The 16,487-nt window shown below is 44.8% G+C and overlaps 1 protein-coding gene across 5 annotated transcripts in view; it reads left to right on the top strand.

Annotated features, from left to right (window-relative positions):
- The first annotated feature begins 6,750 nt into the window (after nucleotides 1-6,750).
- The window catches only part of MYO1B (myosin IB), a 107,337-nt gene continuing 97,600 nt past the window's right edge, over nucleotides 6,751-16,487 (top strand). Inside the window, exons 1-2 of one of the 5 annotated variants that reach the window (XM_050976968.1) lie at nucleotides 7,462-7,527; nucleotides 15,113-15,297. The gene's annotated coding sequence lies outside the window, so the exon portion shown is untranslated. Of the gene's footprint in view, nucleotides 6,934-7,454; nucleotides 7,528-15,112; nucleotides 15,298-16,487 lie in introns of those variants that run through there. The other 4 variants (XM_050976969.1, XM_050976967.1, XM_050976970.1 and 1 more) reach the window with 4 other exon arrangements.

Below are 16,487 nucleotides of genomic sequence, written 5' to 3'. Positions count from 1 at the left end.
AAACCATAGGGTTGTGGTTGAGCCCTTTATAGCTGTGTGTGTTATATTAAAACAGTAAATCACTTTCATGAATGTGCTTTTTCTGTGTGGAAGCTGTTGGGTAATTTAGTCCAAAGTCAGCTGATCATCTCTAGTTACTTCAGAGATAGCATGTCCTGCAGATGGTTTCAATTAATACTTGTTCAGGGCTGTCTAAAGAAAGTATCCAGTCTGATTGTTTAGTAAGTGTCAGTTGGAAATATCTCTATATATGCCCAAGAAATGTGACCTTCAGACCTGTTGTGGTCTGCTGGGTAATGCCTCCAAAATGTCTTGGCATGGGGTTTTAATTTAGATTCTTCTCTCTTCACCTTTTTTACCCCCTATTGGAAGTGGGCACATTTTGGTGGAACTGTCAGCCCCAAACCTGTGCATCTGTTTGAGGGAAAAAGAGCAGTAATCTGTGTTAAGCAGTTATTATGGATCTTACAGAGAGTATTTTCAGTTCAAATCCTGGCTCAGGCCAATTCTTCTGCTTCAAATTAGCATGCATTTAGGAACAGCACTTAAATGTGAACATGGTTTAGGAACTTCACTAGCTGCAGTCCTCTGAGAATTAGCAGAAGGGCCTTTTTAGTTAAACCAGTATTGGAGGTAAATGTGGCTTACTACTTGCACAATAAAGATGTTTCTTAATGAGTGAACATGAAATAAAGTGAATGTTTTGAAGAAAAGACAGGCTGTAAGAATTAGTTGAAGTGATCTACGAAAGCAAATGGTTTGTAATACATGTGACAGGATATGCTTAGGACCAAACACCATAAATACATAGAATTTGATAATAATGTAAGGATGAGAATCTATATATATCACAGAATAGCTAAATCATACATGATCAGTAAATCAATGGAAATGTTCCTAGAAATTACACTTTTTGCAGAGAGAGACTCTTTAATCTGGTGACATTTAATAAAGCATACTCTTGGATTCCAACAGGCAGTGGAACAGCTCAGGAGCAGCACTGGTAAGGAAGAAGTTTCATCATGCAGTTGGTTGCCACTGGCCTGGCTGGGCTGGGTCCAAGATCCTTGCTTGAAGAAAGCTGTAAATATCTTCTCTTACAAGCTCTGCATTCACCTGTGGTGGAAGCAGAAACACACCACCTACATATGCTCTTAATTTGCTGCTTCTTGGCAAAAATTTGCCCTCCCAAAGAGTTCACTCTGTTGTAATAAAGCTGGAGAACAAAGAAATTGCTCTTTGCCCACATATAAGACATGCACAGTCCCCAGTGAGGAGTTAACATTTGGGGAACATAGGAAGGGCTCTGGGCCTGGCAACATCTGCCTGGCATGTGCAGTCACATCCTTCCCATCTGGGTTACCTTTCATGGGCATTGCTTGCAATTAAGGTGGAAGGAATAATTGTTCTTATGTGCCCTGGATAAATTGGTCTCTTTTCCTTTGCTGGCAGGCAAAGTGGAAGGCTCTCAGATCTACAGAATTAGTAAGAAGGAACTTTCAGAAACATCTAATTTTGAAGTTCTTTAGCCATTGATTTTTCCGTGCTGTGATCCTTTCTTATTCCTTCTGCTTCCATCATTGCTGCCATTTATAGATTGGTGCATGGCCAGCAAAGAGCCTGGCTGAATCTGGCTGCTCTTTTGCTTGGACTCAAAAAGGGTTTGGATCCACAGCTTAAAACTTGCATAGTCAGTTCCCTTTTTAACCCTTCTTTAGGGGAATCATACATTAAAAAAATAATGTGCATCATAATTTCTTTGTCTTTAAACTGCTTGGACACTGTTCAGTGCTAGTATTTAGGATGACACCTTAAAAAGTCATTCTCTTTTCAATTTCTGTAGGCTAAAGTGGTGCAACTGCTTTTCTAACACCACCTTCTGTCAATTGCTTGTATTAGGAGTGGGTGTGCATTTAAAAATTTCTAGTGGAAATTGCAGACCAGTTTTAAATAGTGTGGAAAATAATAATAAAACATAACTCCTCTCTAGAGTTTCACATCTTTTCACAGTACCACACAGGAATGGTCATTCCCAAACATTAGCAACTTGTTACACCTCAGAATGTGGCACGGGAGATGTAATATTATAAAACACACTTGGATTTATTCTGAAAGTGAGCTTGTATACACTTACAGTTCAATTTCAATGCCTTTGTGTTGGGTGATTTTGTTTAAAGTAGGAGATATTTCCCTGGTGCTGTGTGGATTCAAACTGAAGATTTTTCTCTTGTCATTAAATGTGCTGAGTGATCTGATATGAACATTTGGGTCTCATAGGACACTGGGCCTTTCCCTTTCCTAGCCAGAGCTTCTGTGACTGCTGAAGGGATGCATGCAGCTATGTCTTAGAAATACTTCTTTTGCAGAGGGAGGAAAGACTAAACTGTTCTACTAGGAAAAATAGGACTTTCTCCTCTTCTGTAACAACAGTGATAAAATCCTTCGTGAGAGTGAGTGGGGAAATATTACTTAGGAAATCTGCAATTTCAAGACTTACCTCTGATCAGACTCTTCCTTGAACTCGTGAAATATGTTCCAAGTTTCCAGAATTGGCAAGATGGCAGTTCAGAAGGTTCTTGCAGCTCTCATGAGGTTTGTAATTTTGTTTGTTTGTTTGTTTTTCTTCATTTTAATGGGTGTGCTTACTCTTGAACTGAAAGCAGAATTACCAAGTAACACAGCTTGTCAGATCCTGTACTTAATCCTAACACACAGGGTAAGATCTTTCCTGGGGTGATCTCTTCCCTTAAATTCTGGCTCTAGACCTTCAAGTTGTCTCACCCTGATCTTTGCTGAAAGGAGGAAAATGCCATGTGATCTGGAGGCATGTTGTTGCCTCTGGACAAAAAGGGGACAAAGTTCCTCCCTGGCAAAACGAGGAGATGTTGTGGCAAAACAGAAATCTGGTGGTGTTTTGTCAGGTGGAAATACAAATCCTGTGTAAGCTCCATCTCAGGGAAGGCAGATGATCTGTCTCAGCAGAGAATGAATTCATGTTTTCCAAAGCACCTGAAGCCAATTCCAGCCAGTGGCTGTACAGAGCCACAGCTTGCTCTCCTAATTGTGTGCAGTTTAATTAGCCACAGGGGAAGGAAGGAAGGATGAGCTGAACTTTCTGGGTCTTTGGGTCTAAAACTGGAATTCTCTGGACCCACTGGCAGCTTGTTTGTTGAATCATTCACTTGAGTACAGCCAGAGCTCAAACCTGTAGCCATTTTCCATGACAAAGAAGCCAGACACTGTTAATTGTTAAATCTCCTGCTCAGTCTTAGAGAAAAATCTTCTGTTTTTTTGCCTGAAGTAGAAAAGTATTCTAACTTCTGTGAAGTGTATCCCCACTACTCCTGATACCCTTAGAACAGAGGTATAGCTGCCACATTTTATGAACATGCAGCGTTTTCTCACTGAGTGTAGGAGAAATGGCTGAGCATGCTCTTGTGGCTAAGAAACATTGACATCTAAACTGTCTTCCACTCTATCAAGGAAATGCTGTGTTTGTGGGGTTTTTGGGTTGGCTTACTCTTGCTGACTCAATTTCTTCATTTATGAATAGGAAAAAAAATTGATCTTGCCTAGTTAATCTCACCATATATGGAAATTGTATCTCAAAAAAAATTAAATTATAAAAACACGGCAATCAGTAAATATCCTTTAGCATGAAAGGTGAAGAAAAAAAACAAGAGTTAATATATTTTTCTTTTTTTTTTTTTTAGCTATTGCAAAATAATTTTAAGTTACAGATAGTAATAATACCTGTCTTACAAACTGATTTGTTAATTCTGGTATTTAAATACATAGTTCAACCAACTCAATGCATTTGAGAAACCTCCCATCCAGTTTTAATTGATGCCATCAGGTGTCTCTGTGTTTCTGGTGAGCTATCCTCATCCTAGCACCACGAACTGGAGCCAGATTGCTCTTCTGCCTTGCTCCCAATCCTGACAGGCTGTGCAAAATGCAGCCCACAGTAGCTTTGTTCTCTGAAGGGGCTGGGTCAGCTCTTCTTTGCCTCTCTTCCTTGCAAGGTTGGCTAGGAGGTGCTCCCAGCCCCTGGCTAGTGCTCTTCTGATCACCAGGGACTGTCAGAGGCCACTCCAAGGGCTGCTGTGTGTTCAGTTCATGGTTTGTCAGGCTAAACCCTCCCCTAAATCCCCACAGTTTGGCCCTTTCAGTCTCAGTTTCACAGAGGGTTTTGTACCCAGCTCCTTGCCTTGGGAAGCTGGAGACTGTGAGGCTGCAATCAAGAAACTGTAATTCATCCTGTGGAAACAGCCAGAAAAAGAAAAGGAAAAAAAATTATTGATATTATTATTATTATTTGTAAATAAGCAGCTCTTAAACTGGTCTGATATGCATGGATGTCTGTTACAGCTTTTGGTAAATTGGGATGCAGGACCTGCAAGAAGGGATGCAGGCACTTTCCCATTCTCTTCTCTGAAATGGCTGTAGGGTGTTGGTGAACAAAGCCCCTGCCTCTGCCCCTTCAGGGTGACATCTGTGAGCTAAAGAAAGCATATTTAATGATTCAATAGTTGGAAATTCCCTTAAACATCCTTCAGGTTATACCTCGTGTTTGGAGAGACCTGAATGTGTGCTGAATACTGATTATCCCTGATCTCTTCTATGGCCCAGGAGACACTATTTGCCTTTTAGCAGTGAGCCATATTTTACAGAAAATAATTCTGGGTGTCTAACTGATTATCTGTGACCAGGCATGTCTTTTAGTCTATTTTAGATTTTTTTATTATTATTATTTACTGCAGATAGTTTCAGTGGTAATTGTGTAGTCCAGTGGATGTAGTAAAATGAAAAATATTCTACATTGAATTGGGTTCTCTTTGCATTGCACTTACTTGCTTTGAGGAAAGAAGACAGGTTTTGGGACTAATGTTTCTTCCTTTGCTTGCTCCACAAAGCAAAGAATGCAAGATGCAGTGACAGGCTGCTAATTCTCATTTTATAGTGAAATTAGAAAATTGCCTGAGAATAGGGATGGATAATGAGATATCTTCTTTCACAAAAATGTGAAGAAAGGCAGGGAATAGAGTGCTGGGAGGCTGGGAAAAACCCTGGGTAATTTTTGTTTGTTTCCTGGAGGACAAGGCAACTTCACAAAGATGTATTATTATCATATAATAACATTAATATTATCTGTGTTATAAATAATACCAAATATCAACAGTGGTCATGGATGGAAGTTCTGTTTACAGGAATCTAAACATCAAATGGGCATCAAGAGAGCACCTGAGAAGGAACCAGTGTTACCCCTTCTGAAGCACCATGGTAGGACCATCAAGCAAAGCTGCACTGCTTTATTCCCTTGTGATCCTTCTCTTTGAATCAAATGGAGAATTTTAACCTCTGAGATAAAAAAAGTTTGTATTTCAATGCTATGACAATGGCTTATGATGATTTCAATATAAGTTGAAATATGTACTTTCTCAGTGAAATGCTTGCAGTCACTCTCTTGGGATGTTTCTTTTTGTTCTGTATTGTAGAAAATTACTGTTGACTGGACAGCAGATGCTTTCCTTACTGAGACTTGTTTACATTTAGATTTGGAGTAAATGATTTTAAAAAAATTAATATTGTTTCCCTTTGTTATTTGGGAAAGAATGCAGTAACTGTCTCCCAGAAAGTAAGTTGAGTCATGAGAAAAGCACTTACCTGAAGCAAGAAAAAGGTGAAAAGGCAGGGTCATGGTGCTGCTCAGGAATAGTTCTTGCCTGTGCCTTTTTCCTAAAGAAAAATGAAGCTAAAAGCTAAATTTTCCTCCTGAGAATACCTGCATCAGTCTGTCACTGTTTCCACACAGTTGAGTTTTGGTCAAGCCCTCAGTTCTTCAGCAGGAAAAATATTTTGTTGAAGTAATTTTTGACCACTTCTACTGCATGCAGTAATTAATTCCTCAGATATAAAAAAATAAGGGCAAGACAAATCTTAGGAGCTAAGTATCTGTGCTGAAAATAATAAAGCAGCGATGAGTCTATGAATCAGCAGGGATTCAAGGCTCTAATTCCTGGGAAACACCTGGGAGCTGTCTCCAACACTTCTACAGTTACAGATTTGAAAATTGTGTGAGAACACCTTCTCTTTCTAAAACCAGGACTACCAAGGAGATGTGCATCTGAAGATGTAGTATTGACTTTGAAATAGCTGAAGTGTTCTAATGAGGAGGGGTTTGGATTGCATTTTGCATCTTCACTGTGAGGGTCTGATCGCCTTGAATCTAGTGATGGAAGCTGGATTCCTTCCACATCCTAAAGAGTTCTGGCTGTGTATCTGCAGTTCAGGTCCTCTCCTCACTGGCATCTAGCAAATGTAGGTTTGGCTTGGGGCTGTGTGGAAGCTTATCGCTATTTAAAAACAACCCAGCTTGGGAAAAGCCTGCTTGCAAACACGAGACAGCAACAAAATGTGCTAATTGGTTTCTTAGGAAAAAAGCACCAGCAGTGAAACTTTTCACACGGGGTAATTGGCCAGGAAGTGTGTCAGTGTGTCATACAGACCTACATTCTCCGTCTCCTCTGTGAATGGGGAGTTTTCACGGGGGTGGGGAGAAACCTCAGTGCCAGAAACACAATATGAGCCCTTTAGGGCTTTTTCTGTATTGTTCCTCCTTTCACACAATAGGACAGTCGCTCTCCATCGTTGGCGGCTCCTGCGCTTATCAGGGGCAGGATTGGGCAGATAAGCTATGACTTGTTATTGACTATGTTAAGTCAAAGCTTGCTGTAAATACTTTCGTGTGCCTACACTTAGCTCAGAAACCACTGAAAACATTATTGCAAGGAACCGAATGGGAGATGTTTGGGTTCCGCACCAAAACAAGCCGATTTCTCTTTTCACTTAATTTTTGACGGCTTAAGGTGAGGGTGAAACAAATGAACTGGACAACTGCAGAGCAGGCGGGTCTGCAGCGCGGGAGACCAGGTGAGGAGGGCGGCGGCTCCCGGGTCGCGGGGGTTCGGTGCAGCCCCGGGGGGTTCGGCGCAGGTCCGGGCGGTCGGTGCAGCCCCGGGCTGTCGGTGCAGCTCCGGGGGTTCGGTGCAGCCCCTGGGGGTTCGGCGCAGCCCCGGGGGTTCGGTGCAGCCCCTGGGGGTTCGGCGCAGGTCCGGGTGTTCGGTGCAGCCCCGGGGGGTTCGGCGCAGGTCCGGGTGTTCGGTGCAGCCCCGGGCGGTCGGCGCAGCCCCGGGGGTTCGGTGCAGCCCCTGGGGGATCGGTGCAGCCCCGGGGGTTCGGTGCAGCCCCTGGGGGATCGGTGCAGGTCCGGATGTTCGGTGCAGCCCGATGTTCGGCGCAGCCCGGACCCCGCGCGGGGAGCGGTGCCCGCCGGGCGGCGCTGCGGGCCCGGGGCGGGCGGGCGGCGGCGCCTCCGCCCCTGCCGGGCGGGCGGGCGGGGAGGGGCCGGGGCTGAGCCCCGCTCGCTCGGCTCCGGCTGCTCGGCAGGGCAGCGTCCGCCGGCGGCTCGGGGCGGGAGGCGGCGGGCGGTCGCGGGACGGCGGGCAGCGCCCTTGGGCGGCAGAGGTACAGCTCCCCCGGACTCCCCGGCCCGCACGGCTCCCTTTGTTTCGCGGCTCCGGCAGCCGCCCGGGACACGCTCGGGGATGGGCAGGGATGGGGCAGGGATGGGGTGGGCGCTGCAGCGGGTGGTGTGGCGGCTCGGCGCCGGCTCTCCCGTGAGGAGGGGGCGCTGGGTGCGCTGGGCGCGGGCGCCGGGCACGGCGGCCCCGGCGGCTCCTGGGCGCCCCTTCCCCGCTCAAAACTGCGGCTCCGGGACGCTCTGCGTGCGCTGTGGCCGGCGCTGAGCTCCGGTGGATGGCAGCGGGGCTGGGACAGCTTCATTGAGGCATGAACGCGGTGCGCACACACGCAGGACGGTCCGGGGCTCGCTCCCTCAAATATGAGAGTGTGTGTGTGAGAGTGTGCGTGCTCTTTCTGGGAAGAGAGCGTGGCATCTGTTTCTTCTTGTCTGAAATAATTACCCTGTGTGCGAGGCTTTCCTGAATGCAAAAGAACGGGCTGGGCTGTGGGGCTCGGGGGAACCGTGGGAAGGAGCGCTGCTAACTTGGAGCAGGATGATGGATTCTGCTGTCGGGTTACACTTGAGAGGAGACTTGAGGAAGGGCTTTCCAGGGCAGGGTCATTGTCCCAGAGAACTTCCCTGAGGGGACGGGCTGGTGGAGCCTCCCAAGGAAGACCGCCCGTCTGCGCCCATGGAGGCTGCTGGGATTCGGTGTGGGACATCTGCTGCCGCTGTTTTGGGAAGGGCATCCCTTTGTTCCTCGGAGTGGCCGGACTCCCCGCTGGAAAACAATGGCCTTCCAAGCAGCGCCGCAGGGAGCGGGGCAGTCACGAAGTGGTCCAGTGCTCGCCTGCCTTGCTCAGGGTGGCTCTGTGCTCACGCGTCTCTGCTCACACGTGCTGTTTGCTTTTTCCAGTAATTTAAAGCTTTGAAATTTCACACCGTGTCATTAAATCAGTTGCTATGTATTTAGTCAGGGCCACTGTTCTAAGGGACAAACGTAACAGTAGCGAAATAAAAGCTAACTACTCTTGAAATGTATGTCAGAGAAACTATTTAAAATGTATCCAGATTGGAAATGGCCACTGGCATAAAGGTCAGGTAAAACTCCTGACTTGGCGATTTTTATGTGGAATCATGAGCCTTCCACATCCGTCTGTCCTATTGTTAATTGTGAATTAAGGCTGGCAACAAGCTGCCCATCCTTCCCTGCATGAATCATCGCTTTGTCAAGCCCTGTGTCAAAAACAAGGTTTTCCCCAAAAGTGTGCAGTGTTAGAGAACAGAAATAGTCCAACCCATCTGTTAAAGTAAAGTTCAGTCCTTGGCTGCTTTTAAACATATGAAAGGTAAAGACATTCTTCTCATGTGCTTTTATTTCCAGTTGTCCCAGGCTTGAGTTTGAGAATGTCTTCAATTTAGTGCTTAAAACAGTGTGCTGCTCAGGCTTAATTTGTTGTGAAGGTGTGAGGGTTGGAGCATTCCCATTCTTCCCAAAGTAACCTAAAGTGGTCACTGCTTGTGTTGGCTTGGAGCACTTAGGTGTGTTAGGCTGCCACAAGTTCCTCCATATCCTTAGGATGTTTCTGAAACACCTTTGTGGTGTTGGATATCTAAAAGGCTTCTGGCTCCTTCTGAGCACCACAGACAGATTGAGTGTTCAGCAAAGTGAAGGTGAAGGGACTCCTGAAAGCATCTTAAATCACAGATGCTTGCCTTTTTACTTTTTTCTGTTTGTTTTTGTTTGTTTTTGAGTTTTTTGGTAAGAGACCTTGTTAAATCCCACCTGTGGGGAGGAGATCTGTGTGGAAATGATGCCAGGGGCAGGCAGTTCAGCTCTGTTGTGTTAGCCCTTTCAGGCATTGTGCAAGACTTGATGTAATTGCCTTTAGAAGGGCAAATGTACATTGCAAGCCTACTAGTGCTTCTGGGGGAAGGGAAAATAAAAGTCTGGCGAATGAGGAGAGGAAGTGGGAGAGAGCAATTGGAAACACAAGCAAAGTCATTAATTTTTCCCACTGTGCACTCTTAAGAAACTGCTGGCAACATACTGGAGATACTCTGCCTCATGGAAGTGTCAGGGACTTGCTTCACATGATTCCCTGAGATCATCTGGTTTCCCTGAGCTCTGTGGGAACAGAAATTCCTCATGCTGGAGTCTGATCTCATCTTCCTTCACAGCAGTAGTAGCAGCGGCTTGGAATTGGAGAGGAAGGTGAAGGAAGTGCCAGTGGGACGGTTTGGAGAGAAGCTCAGTTCTGCTGTAAGGCCAAGCTGGACACTGCTCCCTCCTTTCATTTGCCTTGTGTGGTCAGAGCTGGGACAAATGCTGACATACCCACCAAAGTTCAGTGCCCTCTCAAACTGCTGAGCTTATTTAGCACAGCTCATGTACCAGAGCGGCCTTTGAGTCCTACCCTGTATTTCATTCATCCTTTTTCACTGCACTAATGAACAGCAAACTGAAATGGAAAGTGGTGCCTTGAGTGACTGTATGCATCAAGCTTGGGGAATTTCCTGAGTTTGATGAAAGACAAAAATAAAGGGGTTTTCCCCTCCCTTATAGCTGTGTGTAGTTAGTCTGTTGAATTCTCAGAGCCTTCTAAGTGGCCTCTTCTGTCTGTTGTGGGACTACTGGCAAAAATTTTAGGAAGATTGAAGTAGCAATGACCAGCCCTGGAGTCTGTAACTTGATCTACAGCTTTTTCTCTTCAACTGGGAAAGGAAGTAACAGCTCTTGTTACACCCTTATGTAACCTCTCCATTCATAACCTCCAGAAAAGAAGGAAACCAGAGCTTGATTTCTGGTGTATAAGCTAACATCAAGGCATGCTTTGTCATAAAGAAACAGTAAAGAATAACATTAATTTTCTTCTGCTTTGCAGTTCCCAGAATGGAAAAAAAGCCCCAAAATCCACAACCCTCCCAAAAGTTAGAAGTTTTAATTTTATGCTGATGGGATAGTGGAAATCTCTGCAACTCTTTGTCATATGCTGTGAGGTAGCTGCTAAAGAGGACACTGGAACTACAACGAGGGTGTTTTTGTGGGTCTTTTCTGGTGTGTCTGAGCTTTAGTCTCAAAACATTCATGCTTTGCAGTTGTGCCCCAGTTTGCTTGTAGTTTGGGAAAGCTTTGGTCTTTTGGTGTGTGTTACTCCAGCTTTTGGTTCGGAACAGTGTGGAGACCAGGATCTCTTTTTTTGGTTTATTTTGTTTGGTTTGGTTTTTTTTTTTTTCCATAGCTTTTAAAGAAAACTGTACTGAAAGTTGATTGTTTTGCCTCTCCCAGCTCCATTTTACTGGGAAATTTCCCATTTGGTATCACCAAGGAAACTTGTATCCATTTCTTGATGTGTATTTTAAGTCTGATAGCGAAGTCACCGTGGTGATAAGAAAGTTTCAGTGAGAAAGACTAGTGCTTAAAAATTCAGTTTCGGAGGCAAAGAAGAATTATCAAGTCCCCTTTCCAGATGCAAACTGGTTGGGGAGTTCTTCCAGGCAGGAGTAATGGACCCCAGAGGCCAGAACAACATCCTTTATCCAGTGCTCCAGCTTCTGGGAGGGAAGCAATTGAGAGGTGGTCTCCAGCCTGAGTGCCCAGATTTAACCCTTCAGCAAACAAGCTGAAGGCTCCAGAAAGGAGTCCCAAGGAGTAAGGGTGAGAAATGTTTACTGTCACTAAGATTTTCTTTCATTTTCAGGGGTGGGGAGTGGTGATTGCCGTGTCTCTGGCTTTGTGAAGCGCTGCCTTGGCATTGCTTCTTCACTGTGGATGTACTGGTCAACTCTTCCTTGTCTTGGAGAGGCAGAAACCCTTCCAAGGGTCTCATATTGGCAGAAATCTTTATGTTGTGGGGCAGGAGGACCATGAGAGCAAAAGAAAGTAAGAGCCTCTATCAAGGAGAAAAAGAGGAATAGGTGCTGAGTAACAGAAGGGTTGGTGGGTGTTGTAGTCTCAGAAGTGCTTCTTGTAGATTTCTTTATTTTCTAAATGAAGGCAGCAAGGAAAGATTCCTTCTTCCCTACTGTAAGCAGAAACCAGTTTTTAAAAGTGTGTGACCACAGCCTGGTCAGCAGTGGTGCAGGTTTCCTGGGCTCACAAATATGCTTTGTGTGTGAGCTCTCTTGCTGCTTGCTTGATGCTTCTTTTTCTGTAATATTCTATAATTTTCATTTTTTGTACACTCCAAAGTGCTACTGGGGTACTTTGAATTACAATAAGAGTACAAATATAAAATTACAAATAAGAATAAACTGTGGGCTTTGCTAGAATGGGAAAAAACCCAGATAGTGAAGTTTCTACTCTTTTATATGCATTTTCTTTTCTGGAGTCTGTTCTCCTTTTGTCTACAAGAGTGTACTGGTGATTGAAGATGTTTGAAATCCTGGGCCTTAAGGAAACCACCAGTTTTTATGCACAATAGAGCATGTGCTGTGTCCTGACACTGTGCTTAAATCCTTGCCAGTAACCTTTGAGAACCTGCACCACAGAAGTGAGGAAACTGCTGGGTGAGGAAGGGGTGAAATCTGTATTTTGGGAAAGCACAAGCAAAGGAAGCCACTCTTACTCTCTGTGGTTTATTGCCTTTGTGTTAAAACAATTTGAAACACAACTAAGGGTATCCTTTTAGATCAGAGGTATCCCTAAATTCCTTACTGCATAAGGGCTCTGTGGATGGCACTGTAGTGAGAACTCAGCCCTGCTGTAGGAGAGCTCTTAAAGGGAGTGAGTTGCTATTGATCCTCTCCACTGTTTCTCTCTGGAAGCAACTTAACATAGAGGCACTGGTGAAGGGGTGCCATTCTTTCTGTGACCCTGGGAACCAGTTCCCTGTCCATTTAATAGCCTGGCTAGAGCTTCGTGTGTGAGGGCTGAGGAGAAAGCTCTCCTAGCAGAGCTCATGCTTACCTGATGTGAAAGAGGGGATACCTGGGGTGTCGAACTTCCAGCCAAAATAACAGCTCTACCTTTTCATCAAGAGAGGCTTGGAGACAGGGCAGCAGAAAGATGGCAGAGGTTGAAAGGCAGATTATTTTTGGGAATAGTTAAGGCTACAAGGGAAACACGTGGTTGCTGGAGTGTCTGGAGACCCTTCCTAACTTTTACGGGTCTGTGACTGATGGAGCACTTGAGGATTGTTGTGCAGAGCAAGCTAGGGAGGTGCTAACGCCCCGTGAAACTTTGGAGAAGGAAAAGAGTTGTTGAAAGGGTGAAAATGAATCCCTCTCTCTATGAAGGAATACTCCTGGTAGTGATGAGGGAATATTGCTGCCGTGATGTGCCAGGAATCCTCTGTACAGCCTGCTTGGTCAAGGTGGGCTCAAATAGAGATGGAGCAGAAAAGGGTGATTGGGGTGGAAAAGCCACTGAGAGGGAAATGGGTAACACTGGCTATGCATTATACATTGAAACAAACCTTTGTCAGTACTTCCCTGTGAGGGAGAAAACACATTTGAATTTAAAACCAAAGCCAAACCCCAGCAGAATTAGCAAAATCAAGATAAAGTGGATATTAACGGATCAAGAATAAATTTAGTCTGTGAATAAGGCACACCATAAGGACTGTTTGTCATGGAGAAGGCTGAGAGATGGCACTCTGGAGCAGGGCAGTGTGGCAGTGGTGGCTGTGGGATGCAGTGGTCTGGAGCACACAGAACAGACCCAGCTCCAGTTGCCATTGTTCAGCTCACTGGGCTGTCAGGCTGCGGAGCTGGAAGGGCTCTGGAGATCCCCTCCAGTGATCAAAGAGTGCAGGGCTCTGTCACAACAAAGTTCACTCCAGCAGAAACCCTGGACAATCTTTTGGCAAGCAAGGGCAGAGCTGGAGCTCCTTGTGCCTTGTAACACTTCTGGAACACAGGGAGCTTGCCTGTATCTCGTGTGCATAGAACTTTTTGCTTCCTAAAAGCTGCCAGGTGATAGTTCTCACTGAAAGCCAGCGAGGGGAAACTTGGTAGCTGTGAGTGTGTGCTGAGCCTGCCTGCCACGGGACTGGCTGCTTTCCCTCTGTGGAAGGGAGGTGCTTTCTATTGCTGTTTTAAGAAGGTGTCCCCCTCTGAATCTGTGAAGTGTTCTATTTTATTTGGAAAGTCTCTGTTTATCGTGCTAGTTGTTAATAAAAACACTGTCTGCTGGCTTTTAACTTCAGGGACATCTGGACAAGAGTGATTACCCTGTGTGGAAATGCGACTTCATGAACTGCTCCCATTGTCTGAAACACCTCTTGTACAATACACAGGAAGAGCTGGAGATGGCTGGATTTAGAAATTGATGACTTTTATCCTCTGATCCCAGGTGTCTGTCTGGAAATTACTGTTGAGGATGAAAATGACAAAACAGTGGATAGAGGTCAACTGCTTGAGACGAGCAAACCTGCCTTAGTACATGTAATTTAGTTAAGCCTTGCCTTCCCTTAGATTTTTTTTAATCTTAGTTTTGAGCAAATAATGCTTCCTTATCCTGCAACACTTGCATCCAAATTCTTTTATTCCCTCCCTTTATTAAAAAATAGCAGTGTCTTGCTGCACAGAAATTGATGTGCAGGATAGACAGTGATGGCAAGTGGGGGGTGAAACCTTGCACTACTGTTTTACCCCTGGGAGAAATGGGACCAGTCGTGTCTGACTTCCTGCAGGCTTTTCTCTCCTGATGGATTGACTTGCAAAGAAGTAATGATTTCCACTTGAAGCTTTTCCTGCAGCTAGGGAATTTTGCAGAGCAATTTTTCTGCTCTGTGGTACTTAATGAGGGGTTTGTTCTCCTCGCAGCCCATGTCTCTGATGGAATGCTTGTGCTCAGATCTCCTCTCCTGCCTGCTTTTGTGTGCAAAATCAGCTCTTCTGTTGTCTTTTACTCTGTCCTTTTGAGTGAAATTCAGCATTAGATATCTTGGTCTACACATCTACTGAGACAGTGGATGTGTAGACCAAGAGATGAACAGCTGGCCTGATTTGTCTTATTTTCATAAATGCTAAGCTAAAAACATTCCAAACCTTATTTACAAATATTTCAAGGACCCCATCAGCGAGGTTTTCAGGAGGGCAAATTGCAATGGGCTAGAATAAGACCTTTGGGGGGTGGTATTTGGGTGACTTCTTTTCCTCCTGTTTTAAATGGAAAAGGACAGGGAAATTTTTGCTTGACCTGGACTTTTACTGCTTGGAGGATGATATGAGTGCATGGAAACTGTGGAAACCTGTGAGTGCCAACTGCTCTAGGGCTTAGGGTGTGTGCTCAGTGACTGTGGCTGGTTGATGCAGGGTAGATACAGGCACTGATGCCTCTTCTGGGATCTGGATTTTAGGTTTGTGTTCCTCTGTGACCAGTTTTAAGCCTGGTTCACTGACTGTTGTCACGACTTTCTGTGGCTGCTTTTCCTCCTGCTGTTGGCAGCTGAGTGCAGCTGTGGTGTTACCTGGCCTGTTATTTCGTTTTCTGCATATCTCCAGGGCTTATCACCCACTGTTTAACAGGCAACAAAGCATTTGAGCTGAAGATTAGCATGTACTCTGGTATTTTAACCCTGTGGTATTAGGACCTCTCTTAGTACCTGCCTCAGCAATGATGTAAATGTGTGTTTGCTGCAGGTGCTCCACCTTGAGCAGGGCTTTTGCCTGTGCCAGGGATGTGTGGCTCCCGTGCTGGCTGCAGGAAAGCAAGGCTTGCTCTCTGCCCGTGTGCTTGTGTGGAATAGAGAATAACAATCCTATTTTGGTCGAAGGTCTTGATTACAGCTGATTGCTGGATTGCTCCCGAGGGACTGAAACCTCAGGTGAGAGAAGTGATCTGACTTTGGGAGGGCTGATTGATTGATTGATTGATTGTAAAAGCGTTTCGTGGGCATCTGCTACTGAGAGCTCTTTGGAGCCCAAGCTCTGGTGTGTGACATACAGCAAACAAAGAAGATCCCCTAATATAAATAAACACTACCTTGTTTTTTGTGCCCCTGTTCTGCAAATGTAACCTTTGGATTGGGCAGGATCCCCAAAATTGGCAGAAATCTTTGGGCGGCAGCTTGAAAGACTAAGATAATCAGTTTAAAAGGGCACCCACTGCTTAGTGGAGTTTGGCTGTCCAGCAGTAAAATATTTTTTGCTTTCTTTTGTGAAAGAATGAGGGTGTTTTCTATGTGTCCATATCCCTTACTGACAGTGTTTCAAAGTTATGTTGACCAAACACTCAGTCTGAAGTCTTTGCTTTAGGGGGAGAAGGCAGGACCTTTGACAGCTTTTGGCTTTGCAGTCACATTTTGTTCCTTGTTTTGAAAAAGATTCAAGGAAATCTTAGCAAGGTGTATGTGCAAAAAATTGACCTCCTTTGTTACTGAATACTTAATCCTTTTCTGGAGATGTGGACCTGGAATGATTATAAAACTCTGTGGCTGGGCAATGACTAAGAAAACCTAAATATAAGAAACCACCATGGATCCTGTTTCTGCAGAACTCAGTGGGAATTTAACCAGAATTTTGGACTGTAAATAGCTTTGGTAGTGAAGACCTATTTCTAGGTGCATTGAAAACACCCAAGGTGTTTTCCCCATTAAACTAATTAAAGAAAAAGAAAAAAGGGACTCCAGAATAACCATTTACATAAAATGCCACTTCACACCTATAATCCTTGAAGCCTGTCAATATAATCCAAAATGTAAAGGAACATTTTAAGGGTCAAAATGGAGTAGCAGACATATTTTGACTGTATTTTCACAGCTGCTAAAGAAGAGTGCCTTAGCAACGTTGAAAGACCCAAATGTTTTTCCCAAAACCTGGTGTGACTGACCCAGATGAGTTAAAGCAAGGCAGAAAGTTGACTTAGGAAATAGATCAGCCCCAGAGTGCAATTACTGGTGGCAGTTATTGTGTTGTGGTTGCGAAATAATTATCAGAAGTAATTTGAAGACATGTACTGCTGGGACTGTAAAGTAGGAATAATAGAATAGATATACCCCATGGTCTCATGGAGCAG

The sequence above is a fragment of the Serinus canaria genome, chromosome 7, assembly GCF_022539315.1.
Source record: "Serinus canaria isolate serCan28SL12 chromosome 7, serCan2020, whole genome shotgun sequence".
NCBI lineage: Eukaryota > Metazoa > Chordata > Aves > Passeriformes > Fringillidae > Serinus > Serinus canaria.
Note: the sequence above shows the minus strand (reverse complement) of the source record. Positions and strands in the feature narration are given on the sequence as shown.